The following is a 12,350-nucleotide window of genomic DNA, read 5'->3' as shown; positions in this document are numbered from 1 at the left end:
TTTTTTGGGGAAACGATACCAAGCAAGTCGGAGATGAAGTGAGTGAACCCTTGACTCGTTTCCCAAGTCTCGGCCGCAGGCAATTAAATTAAACCACAAAATATTCGCATATGAATATTCCTGGGCGGCCGTTTTCGGGGATCTCTCAACTTGAGCCAGGACATTATTTCATTTTTCCGTTTTTTTTTTTTTTCCAGGCCGCAAAAGCAGAAGGAGAAGGCGACTGCCGCCGAGCCCAAAAATCGAGGAGCGGAAAAAGTGAAAACCACAAGAGCTCGGCAGACGGGTAAGTTTGAAAACATTTTGGGGAGCGGTCGCCGCGGCTCGATAATGAAGTTGAATGTGTTGACAAGTTTATTTGCTTAATTTTTGCTCGGCACGCCATTTTTGAGATTCCAAATGGGCGCAGAGTGGGTGGTTGTATTTATTTTTTTTGCTTTTTTTTCGTGGGAAGAGACTCTTTCTCTTGGGAAGCGTTTTCCGAAAGAGGCCGCCGGGAGTGGCCTCGGTCCAAGTTGACTGCCTGCTCCCAGTTGCCACTGCCAAGTTGCAAGTTCCCAGGAGGGGCGGCGGCGGCAACTTAATACACATTCGACGCGGGGCGCGGTCCGCTGACAGTCGCCCTCCATCACAATGATGAGTCGTTGATATATTATATAAATACGGAACGAGGCTATGTACACTCTACTCCACTCCATTCGGGGGCGTATCTCGAAACAAGTTCAATGCGATTCGCATTCGGGCAGGCGGCCTCTTTCGACCTGCGGGGCTTTGGTCCTTGAACCCGCCCCCCACCCACTCATTTCACTTTAGTGATTTTACCCCACCTTCCACTCCCTGCTCCCCACGCAAAGGGGTGGTTATTTCGGAAAGCCATAGGGGTCGCCGCCACACGCTCACCGAAACTTTTGTGAAACCCACATAGTCCGATGCTCACATGCGATACATATCTCATTCGGGGGGTGATATCTTCACCTGAGCGAAGGCATACAAGGCTTAAGGACTTAAATTGTGTTTTAAACTGATTTATATTAATTAAAAAAGGATTGAATTGATAGAAACAAAGATTGTTTACATATAAAAACATTTGGATATTCATTGCTGTGCTACTTCTATATTGCATTATTGTTATTAATGCTTAAACAGGGAAAATAGTTACATTGTTATTAGTGTATATAAAAACGTTAACTTATACTTAGTTAATAAATATAACAGTTATAAAACCCACCTAATCTAAGATTCAAGAAAGTATAGAAACCACAAATTGAGACGTAGAAGGGTTCCTATTCCCAGTACATTCCACGTGCCACGAATCACACCCCGGAATCGTCGTGACCCCTCGAGGATCCCTTCCCAGAATCGGGAGCCACTCACTACTCACCGCCCCGCCCCTCTCCTCGACCTCATCCTTCAAGTGACCCTGTCGTTGGCTTTGTGCGGCCAATTAGAGCCTTTGACGCCGCCTCGGGTCACTTTGCGTGCCATTTGCTTATTTTGCTTTATGCATTTCATTTCCCAAATTGCGGTCATAATTTCGTAGCTCACGGTCTGCTCTTTGCGGTGAAATTGGTCTGCTTGATTTGCTCCTTGCGTTTGTAAAATAAAAAAAAAATAAAACACAATCTTGGAAAAGTTTAAATACCTAACTAAAATGTTTGAAAGACTGCAAGCAAAAAGTTTCTGTTTACAATAAATAATTCTGAATCAATTAGTTTCATTATTATTCAATTTCATGAATTAATTAAAATATAGAGTATACCGATTTCATCAAGCCCTTCGTACTTCCGCATTGCCCTTTTCCACAGTTTTTGTTTGTGAAAGTAATAAATAATTATTAATTATGAACTGGCATAAGCACACATTTACATACATGAAAACTCTATTTGCGGCGTGTGTAAATATTTAATTTAAGCATTGTGAGGAATGACCTGGCAATGGGCCTCGAACATGTTCGTTTATCGATTCAAAAGGGCCTAACCTGAGCTCTGAGTTCTGAGGTTACAACAAAAAACAAAAAACAACTCCTGCTAACACAGTGCGTATGGATATCACGTATACGCCCCATGTTCGTCTTAACAAAACGAGTGGTTAAGGGAGAACCGAAAGGCCAATTACTTATGCCGACGGCAAAGGAAAACCAGGAGCGCATTAAGTACATTATGCACTCGGTGCTGCTGGTTTTCGCTTTTTTTTTTTGTCTCAACTGCTGTTCCTGTCACACAAGCTGCCTGCCAGGATCATCTGTGGACTCACAGGTCCTGCGTGGGTGAACATTACTACCAACTGGGAAACTGGGAAACTGAGAAACTGAGAAACTGAGAAACTGAGAAACTGGCAAACTGGGAAACTGGCAACTGCATATATTAGCCAAGTTTCTAGAGCTCCTCTTCTTTCCCTTGCTCACGTTTTCTAAGCGCGTTCGTTACACTCTTTTCCTGGCATGTACGAACAGCCAGGAATCAAGCCAGGAATTCAAGCCAGGAAAACTCCGTCTAACAACTGGCAGCTGAATGCCAACAACCCAACAGTCCAACAGTCCAACAGTCCAATAGTGGAACAGCCCACTTGCCACGCCCACATCACCGTCAACCGAAGCGAAACACGCCTCGAAGTTCGCTCAACGGAAACGGAAATAATTTGTCATTTTATTTCTATTTTATGATTATTTATTTTATTCCAACGTTCTGTGGGCTTTCTAGTCGTCCAACAAGGATATTCGTATTTGCTTCGGAGAAAGGAGACAGCGATTGAGGGGGGGAAAGAAGAGAGGGAATGAGGGAAAGAGAGGGCGCCAAAGGACTTACACACTTGCTCACACATACATTAGCATTAGTTTTTGGCCACGCTAACGGACTTCCGTCAGCCGTCAAGCGTTGGAGGCAACTTGCGTTTCAAGTGCCACAAATTGTTGCATGCTTTGCGGGGCCAGTCGGCTCTCGGTGTCCTTTTCGCTGCTGGCGTTGGCACAGTGGAGCTTACTAAGGCATTTTTCTTCCATTTTTTTAAAACAAATTTCACAGATTTTTTAAGAGGATTTTAACCAGAAAAGTGTAATAATTATGTTGCATAAGTATTGCTGCTCTACACAACAAATCGATTTAAAGTCATGTTCTTCCTATTCTGTAATCATTTTTAATGATATTAAGAAATTCAGTATTAACAAAAGATTTTTTTCCATTTTAAAACAAACTGGAATTATTTGAAATAAGATATAATTCTTAAATAGCAGTTCTTAAAGAAAAAACAAAAACCTTAAGCTTCAACATTGAGCAACTTAAATCCAATTCAGAACTCTCATATATCACCACACCCTTTTTAAAATGTATATTTGCATTCGCTTTATTCGTTAGGTACACAAAAATAACATTTACAAATGGCACTCTTAAAAAATTATTATTTTTTCTGTCAATAAATGGCTGACCAGAAATGTGCGCATTTATTTGATACGTATTTAGCACTGAAATGTCCGAACGCAACGAGTTTTATTTAATCACTTTTTATGCCAGTCTCCTCCAATTTCTTTTCTGGCTGGCCATCTGTGGAAATATTTCATAATATTTTTTCTTTCGTAATGTGCCATGAAATTTTAAGTGATTTGATTTAACGAGCAATTGAGCTTGCACAACATGTGAGTTGTAATAACGATTGCTGGAATCATTTAATTATTTGCGAGTTACACTTTTCTTAAGGAATTGAGTTTATATACGAGTATATGGGAATTTCGAGTGGATTTTGCCACTGTGCTGAGTGCTTTCTCCGGTTGCGATATCTGTGTGCCTGTTCCGGTTTTTATCCGGACTGTGTACCCCCCTCCCCATATCTTCCCCCCTTTCCGTCTGCCACTTTTCATAGGCTATCGCTTACTTGCGCATACTTAGTGGGCAGCCGCCAGTCGCCTTGTTGTTCATGTCACATTCCCGCTTCGTTTTTTTTCCCCCAACCCCTCCTTTTTTCCCCTGTTTTTTTTCATATTTTTTTTTTTTTAGTTCTGTTTTGACCACATTGCTGTCCTGTCGTCGTCGTCGTCGCTGTTCTTGTTTGTTGGCTTGTTCAACAATCTCGTGCGTAATTTTCACCCCTCTCGTCGTTCCGGAATGTGTGTCACTTTATTTATGGGCTCGCTTAGGCTCTTCCCAACTCGCAGTTTCACGTTTGCGGTTCAGGTTTAGTTTCGCATTCAGTTACACACACCATATCCACATCCACATCCACATCCACATCCACATCTAGAACCCCTATCCCACATTCACTTACCAATTCTGTTGCTGACCAACTGATACAGTGATTTTTCATGCGATGATTAATTAACTGGCGTTCGTTCAGGCCATCCTCTTCGCTTCTCACTTCTGGCCATTATTTAGGCCCGCCGACGCCCATAAATATATTTGGGCCAGTCGCAAGTCGGAGCTGCAGGCCTTTCGAGCTCGGAACTTCAAGCTGCTGGTGGTGGTCAAGTGGTTGGATGGTTGGATGGGTGGTGTCTAGGTGAGTGGGCGTGTTTAATTTCCACTCGAGCACCTTCACCGCCGCTCAAAAACGCAATGCAAATTGAAATAAAAAATGAGGAGAAAATATAAAAAGAATAAAAAACGAAAAATGGAAGGGGTGGTACGAGGGGGTGGAAAAAGCGGTGGGGAAAAATACATAACGAAGAGCAAAGCGAATTACTCTTAATGAGTTGGAAAATGCAAACAAAGCGCTGCATAAAGTTGGCAGAAATCGCACAGCCGCAGAGCGTCGACCGTCGACCGTCGACCGTCGTCCGTCGACTTTTGTTGGCCAAGCTGCGCTGAATAAAAAACGAACGCCTCCTTTTGGCCAGGAAGCGCGGCCAAAGCGGCCGGATATTACAATACAAAACGAGCCACAAAAGCGTAGGAGCAGCAAAAGCAGCAGCAGCAGCAGCAGCAGCCGGCCAAAAAGGAATCAAATTAATGCAAACAGTTGAGTGAAAACTATGAGCTATGTCGAACGGAAAAAGGGGGCGTGGCAACGACCCCGACCCCGACCCCGACCCCAGTGAAGCGACAACTTTGCGTCGACTTTCTGGCACATTGTTTGCATTACATTTGAATATTATTAACACACACAAAAAAAAAAAAGAAAAAGAAAAAGAAAAACAGGAAAAAAGATGAGGGAAAATAATAATAAAGCAAGTGGCATAAGAAAGCCAGCGGAAAGTTGTCAAAGGCGAAGACGGACGGATACTCTACGAATCAAAGGAATCGACCGGAATGTCCTGGTATTCCATTGAATTGACTTTGATCCGAGGAATTCCTTTTTGGAATGCAAGCGAGTGCAGTCACCGAATGCCAGGGAGAAATCAAGACCGATGGCAGTGCATATTTGAAGGTGAAAAAGACAACAATGCAGCCACTTCTTCTGGTTTCCTCTGACTTCTTTTCTGCCCTTCCAAATCCTTGCCCTTTGCCTTGCCCTCGGACCGCCGTTCTTTGTGAACCGAGTTGCGTTGACAAATGCTATTGTGCTTTCTGCTGGCAGGGTATACATAATGGATGCCTTCATTTCCGCTTCCGGCTTCCACAGCCATTGGCCGCCAAGTACATGGAGAGAAAGCCATTATTGAGTCATGATTTTGTTAGCCAAGATGTAAGCGGCGAACGATCATGTGCCTCGAGTGGCTTTCGAATGCCCAGGGAAATCGCTTCTCAGGCAAAGCAGGGAAACAAAGTACCGAAGTTTGACAATTTCAAAATATTATTTACATATGTTTTTAAGTTCTGGTACTAGGTTCTGATAACTATATACGATATTTTCCTAACATAAATTGTTGTTTTTGAATGAACTTTCATTGTCTTGGGAAGTTTTTTCAAAAGTTAGCAAACTACTTCTTCTATTTTATAATTATATATAATTAAATTCCTTAACTCTGAAACAAAGGACATAAATCGTTCTACAAATTGGCTACATCAGTGTATTTTTTTTGCTTTTAAAAATAATTAAAACGTTGTTGAAAGCACCTTCGAAGTAGGTCAAGCAATTGAAGAAGCTCCCCATTTTTTTTTCTTGGTGTACGAGAGCGGCCTTTCAAAGCGCTGGTCATGCCGCTGACCAGTTTGGGTTTTGGCCAGTTCATTTTCGCTGGCCACTTGAGCAGCTTCAAAGCCATGAGTTGCCAGATGCCACATGCTCTGCGCTCGGCTGCTTAATAAAAAAAAATCGCACTCTTCTGAACCGTACAAACACACTCGCATGCGATACTTGTCGGACGCTCGGATGTTTGGATGTTTGGATGTTTGGTTGTTCGGACTTTTGGACTGCAGGACTCTAGGACTCTAGGACTCTGGAACTCTAGGACTCTGGTCTCTTGGATGGCAACAGCTGCGGCTGCCATAGTTGAAAGCACTTAATTATGTGCGAACATTTTGTGTAGCACTCTTGAAGGCCGTCGCAGGACGAAAAAGGATCGGGGAGGGAATGGGGAGGGGTCGAGTCCTCCAGACTCCGAGTCATTTATAATCGCCAGTGCTCATGGTCTGCCACGCCCACCCAAACCGCCACACACCACACACCAAATTGTGGCAAGGTCACAGCTCCGCACAGTTCATGTAAATCAAAGACACTTTTTGGTCACTTTATCAGTCAACAGAATCTGATTGGGTTTCTCCTTCATTTTTTTTTTTTTTTTTTTTTTTTGGCTGCTGTGTCAATGAAGCGGCTGCGAGGCAATTATTCCAGTATTCTGACTTGCGGTGCGGTCTCAAAAGTAAACTTGATTGGGGAAGGCCAGAAAAGTGGATAAAACTCTTGAAGTTAGATTTTTTATTTAGCTGAAATGCATAAGAAATTTCCTTCATTACTGATTATTATTTTAGGAAGCTTAGAAATTATTTTGAAGTGATCTTTATAACTTTATAAAATTCTTTTAATGCAAATTGGTAATTGAATGTACCTTTCAATTGTAAAAGTAAAGTTCTTCAGCTTTCATATTCAGCTCCTTGCATTTTAGGGGGCTTCCCAGAATTGTAGCAGATTTTGTTGACTTCATCTGCGACCTCCTCGCTTGGATCGCCAGCTTATCCTGTTGCTTCGTCTTCCCAAAATCTCGCCTTTTCCGGGGGGAGATTTCCTACCCTCCATCCCCTCTTACCCCCTCCATTCCCACTCCATTCCCCCCCATCCATTGCCACTTTTCAAGCTGCTTGGAGTGAATCGCTGTCGCGCACATCCCGAAAATTGTGAAGTGCTCTCCGCAGTCGACGCTGTTTATAAACATTTTTATTTGCACATTTGTTTTATGGGGCATTTGCTTTGCTTTCCGGATGATGCACTTGTTCTGGCCGCCGTCCTCCCTCGTCGAAAGTTTGGGGATTCGCTGTTGCTTGTTCGCTTGTTGATGTTGCAACTGCCAAAAAAAAAAGCAGTGAGAAGAAGTCAAAGGGAAGGGGAACGAATACTTGATACCTCTCATTATGATACGATATGATTTAATGGCACTTCAGAGGTTTTTTGTATAAGAACTTTTGCTTATACTCATTAATATGATTTATATTCATTTTACTAATGAGCGCATTAATATGCTTGTAAAGCTGAAAACATATATTTTTTAATTGTAACATAAATTCCATCGGAATGTATATACCCCTTAAAAGAAGAGACCAATGGATATATAATGTGGGATGGTGAGCGATGGCCAAAAACAAGCTGTGCATAAAAACAAATGGCAAAGGGCGTGGCATCGCCATGCCGATGATTGTCGGAGTGCTTTATTCGATTTTGGACCCCGACTCGGCTATACATTCATATATATATATATATGGTATACTCGTCTATATGTATATATCCCAGAATGGGTTCCGTTGTTTTGCTTTAATTTGCAATGGCGTGGTAAATCGTTCATCATAAATGTCAAGAGATTTTCAGTGCGGATTATGGCATGGTATGGTATGGCTTGGTTTGGTTTGGCTTGGTTTTGGTATGGTGGATGGTATGATGATGGCAAACAAGGCACCACTGCTGCAGTGGTGGGCATTAAGTGCATTTAGCCGCCAGTTCTTCTTGTTGTCATCGCTTTCGAAACAAAAAAGAAAAAACAACAGAATGAAAAATAAGATAGGGGAAAGTGAAAATTTTATAACGATATGACAAGGAAGCTGCGAACTTTGGCGCAGTTCGCTTGGCAGTTCAGTCGGTTGCTCTTAGGTGAAAGTATCTGCAAGATGCCCTCCCTTAACCACTTCACTTGTTGCGCTCCTCGAAGGACACTTCGGGGCCTGTCATGTCCTGCAAACGAACAACCCGCTCCACTTCCTTCTCCTTCCTTCACTCCTTCCTTTCGTCCTGCAAAACGGTCATAGTTCAATTTTAAGCATCACAGACAGCTGAAGCATTTTTGCCTCGCATTCTTTTTGGTTGTTGATGTTGACCATGGCATGTTTGACAATTTCCACTTTCCGCTGTGACTCCCAAACAACACTGACAGTTGTCGGCTTCCCTTGACCCCGGGCTTCACTGTACACCCCCTCTCGCCTCCTGATTTGTTGTTGTCACCCTAAACACGCTTTAAACAATCAAAACAAACGGCAGCAGTAGAAGCAGCAACAGAAGGAGAAGAGTACACCCTGAAACGACATCGAACACACACTTTCTGCGTTGTCAGTTTTAATAAATCGTCGTGTTGCCCATATGCATGTGCATGTATCACACTCGAAAAAAATTGAAAAAAAAAAGAGACAAAACTGCAAAGCAAACACTCTTGACCATCTGCAAAACGAGGAAGCGGAGCTTAACAAAAGAAAGATAGATAGATAGATTGTGAGATGCATTCGAAAAAGAAGTGGGATGGATACATCCAAGAGTTCGACAGCTTGCAATCGACAGGAGAAAAAAAATACAGAAAATATGTCAAGGGAGTGACAGGATTTCAATGGATTAATTACAAATATCTGGGAAAAAAATAATTGACATTTGTTCGCTTAAGTTTAAAATTTCCATAATAAATTAAAGCTAATTATCTAGAACATCCACAAAAAATATCATAAGTACGCAATTAGCACGTGCTAAAAAATAACCACCAAGTATTTTAATTTCAATACAGGAAACCACGAAAAAGGTTTTTTTATTAAAAGATAGATTCCAAAGTTTTTTATCGTAATTCAATCGTCAATTTTATCTCGCACAGAAGAGATTTTTACAACCGTTTAGGAACGCGTTTTCTGGAATTGGTTCTCGGAAATGGTTAATCAACGGCGATAGAAATTCGGAAATATTTATGTGGCAACTTTAAAGACACTCAACTCATTCCCTCACCCCCTGCCCTGCCCGTTCGCCCAGTTTGATTACCACTTTCTGGCATCGCAGACACGCATTCGAATACTCATTGCCATCGGATTCCGTGCGTGATATTTGCGGCCTTTGGCGGCTTTGGCGTCTGTCTTCGTTTCGTATCGTTTCGTTTTTGTTTCCTGGGCCTCCTCTGTCTTCTTGTGGCCTCTGCTGTAATTCAACTAATAAAATATTTACGATCCTTGGTTCTTGGGACCCGCTCAAAGTGAAAGTAGTGTGAACAAAGGGGGCCACACAAGACCAAAAACCAAAGAAAGTGGAAAAAAAAAAACAGAAAAATAGAACCAAAGTTAAACAATCGACGCATTCGTGTTTGTTTTTACTTTCAATTTTCTGTGGCCTCTATTTTTGTTTATTCATTTTTATGCAAGTAATACCCTAGGGAATATAGTATTATCTTGCTGGTGAAGTTGTAAAGGATAGTTAACTTTAAATTATATAAAACATTTCACAACAGGAATATTGCAACACTACCATTTAATTGAAATTATTGCAATTTAAAGGAACTTTTTTTTTGTTGATCTTCCCTTGTTGCATCTATAATATTGGTTAATTTATTTATTTTAAATAAGATTTTCCCTTTTTAAAATACAAAATCTCCTTTAAATAATTTAAATTGCAAGGGTATTAAAGGCTTCGTTATCCTTTTAGTTTTTTTTTATTTGTCCGCTGCCGTTTAATAATTATCAACGCATTAGTGGGCGTCCCTTTTGTCCTGTTTCGCTCCCTTTCACTCCCTTTCACTACCTTTCACCGCTTTCCCTCCCTTTCTCTCCCATTTCCACTTCCATTTCTCCCTCCGTCCTTCTCTTTTCCATTGCTTCTGGCATTCTGGGCCAGGTTAGCAGCCTCAGGAAATGCTCTTGCCGCTTAATTATTCACGTTTTGGCTTGTAATTTCCCGAATGAAAAGAGGGGAAAGGGGAGGGGGGAAGGTTGGTAGTTGGAAGGTGAAAGGTGGGTGGGTGAAAGCGGTAATGGTGGCCTGACACTTGTTGGCCGCCGCTGTGGTTAGACGGCGATTAAAGAAGGAAGCTGCCAGGAGGCGAAGGCAGCCGCCAGCATATTTAATTAAATTCTAAACTCAGCACAAAATGCAGTCGGGTTTATCTACACATATATACACATTTATATATACACACCCTGCAGTTCCAAAAGTGCCTTGTCGTGGATGACATGTACGACTACCCACTGATGCGAGTGTCCGAAGCACCTGGAGCCGCACTGGTGCCATTTCATATAAAGCTCTTGTATAGCATTGAAGGATTTGACATGCATGCCGCTCTCGATGACCATTTTGTCCGATTCATCGAACGTGGCATCGATGGCTTATACGAATTTTGTATGGAGAAAATTCGTATAAGCTATTGATGCTTTCGTTGCTGACGTGGAGGCGATGTTGTCATCTAGCCCAATGTCTAAAATGTCATCCCCAAATTCATATGAAAAACAATATATATATATATTTTTTTTTATTTTATTAATTAATCTTATTTTGAAACATAAGAGATAAGTACATAAATAATATGAAATTAGAACGTTTTTGTTTACCATTTATGTGGAATATTTGCAGGACATCGGTTGTTTTGCGTCCATCTATGGTAAAAATTTTTTTATTATTACATATTATATATGTATTAATTTTTTTAATTTAAAGCTAACTTACCTTTCAAACGAATTTGTCGTACATACAGGCTGAATCCTAAAAAGATTTAAATAAGTTTGTAGTAAAAGACATAATATTTTTGTAATATAAACGACACTTACATGATTTTTAAACAATTCCGCTGCCCGTTGCGCAAATTAAGTAATTTCACAACTTACTGTCAACGCACAACGCAAAAGAATGAGCAGTTCAATTTTATTTTTCACCCTTTTAGTATACCCTTCTTTTTTGGGTATAACCGACCATAAATGACACGCGAGTTATATTATATCTATATTTGCAATCAATGTTATGTTATGGTTATCCTGGTTCAATAATTTAAATAATGTTGTATATATAAAATATATTATATCTGTATATAACTTTATATATATATTATATTTAATATTTTAAGAACTTTAACATCAAAAGAGTATACATAAGTCGAGCGCCCCTTAGCCGTATTTTCCATCGAAAACCAATTTTTTGTTTCTAACGGAGAATGACAACAGTGCAATTAGAAAAACGAAAGAATAGAAGACAAATTTGGAGTCGGGCCGCCGTCGGGTGGAAGCAACGAGATCGTATTCGAAGAGTGAGAAAGAGGGGGAAACTTAGGAATATCCCTTTTCCTTTCCTACACATTGATTGCTTGAATGCCAAAAGACACCGGGTGACAGCCAGAACTGCAGGGCATATATACACACATACACAGATGGAGGAAAAAAAGAAGTGATAGAAACGACACACAATCAGTGGGAAGTTGGGGAGCATTTGCATACAGACAGACATACAGAATGTGATGATGGTCGTTGTGTTTTGAAGCCTTTGTTCTTTACCTTTTGCCATTTCCGCCTTTGCTCTGCCCGCTTGGAATTATGCAGCGAAATATTCAAGAAACATTTTCACTTCATTTCGCGGGCATCGTTAGCAGCTGCCACGCCCCCTTTCCTCCCCTTTGTCCGCCCATTGTGCTGCAACTGATTTTAATTACATTTAATGCGAGACACTTTTATTTTTTTCAATTTTTTTCTTTCTCTCTCTCTTCATTTTTTTTTTTTTTTTTTTGAACCGCTTTTCCTTGTTGCTGGGCGCCACCTGCTGACTGCAAATTTTTATTAATGTTAAACGCTAGTTATGTCCCTCTGGGTGCCACGCCCCTTTCTCCAAAGGAGGAGGAGGAGTGCGGCTCGCTTTGAATATTCATGGCGGGGCGGATGGCTCCATGTTTGTTTGCTCATCAGCCGAAGACAACTGTCAGTGCAAAATGGCAGAAAGAGGGACGTAAAACAAGTGTATCCTGCCAACTTGGATGGCCAAAACGAGTGGGGAGGGGGGAGGTGGGAGGGGGTGGAATTTAAGGGGTAATTGCTAAGTAAAGTTTAACTGCTAGTTGCAAA

At 41.2% G+C, this 12,350-nt stretch overlaps 1 protein-coding gene across 5 annotated transcripts in view; it reads left to right on the top strand.

Annotated features, from left to right (window-relative positions):
* Positions 1 to 12,350, top strand: part of LOC108097630 (zwei Ig domain protein zig-8) — a 157,003-nt gene that overhangs the window by 37,637 nt on the left and 107,016 nt on the right. For all 5 annotated transcript variants that reach the window (XR_001771802.2, XM_017200056.2, XM_017200057.2 and 2 more), the window contains one exon: positions 198 to 286. The gene's annotated coding sequence lies outside the window, so the exon portion shown is untranslated. The remainder of the gene's footprint in view (positions 1 to 197; positions 287 to 12,350) is intronic.

Source organism: Drosophila ficusphila, unplaced genomic scaffold (assembly GCF_018152265.1).
Source record: "Drosophila ficusphila isolate 14025-0441.05 unplaced genomic scaffold, ASM1815226v1 contig_197, whole genome shotgun sequence".
NCBI classification, from domain to species: domain Eukaryota; kingdom Metazoa; phylum Arthropoda; class Insecta; order Diptera; family Drosophilidae; genus Drosophila; species Drosophila ficusphila.
This window is presented reverse-complemented; position numbering and strand designations above follow the sequence as displayed.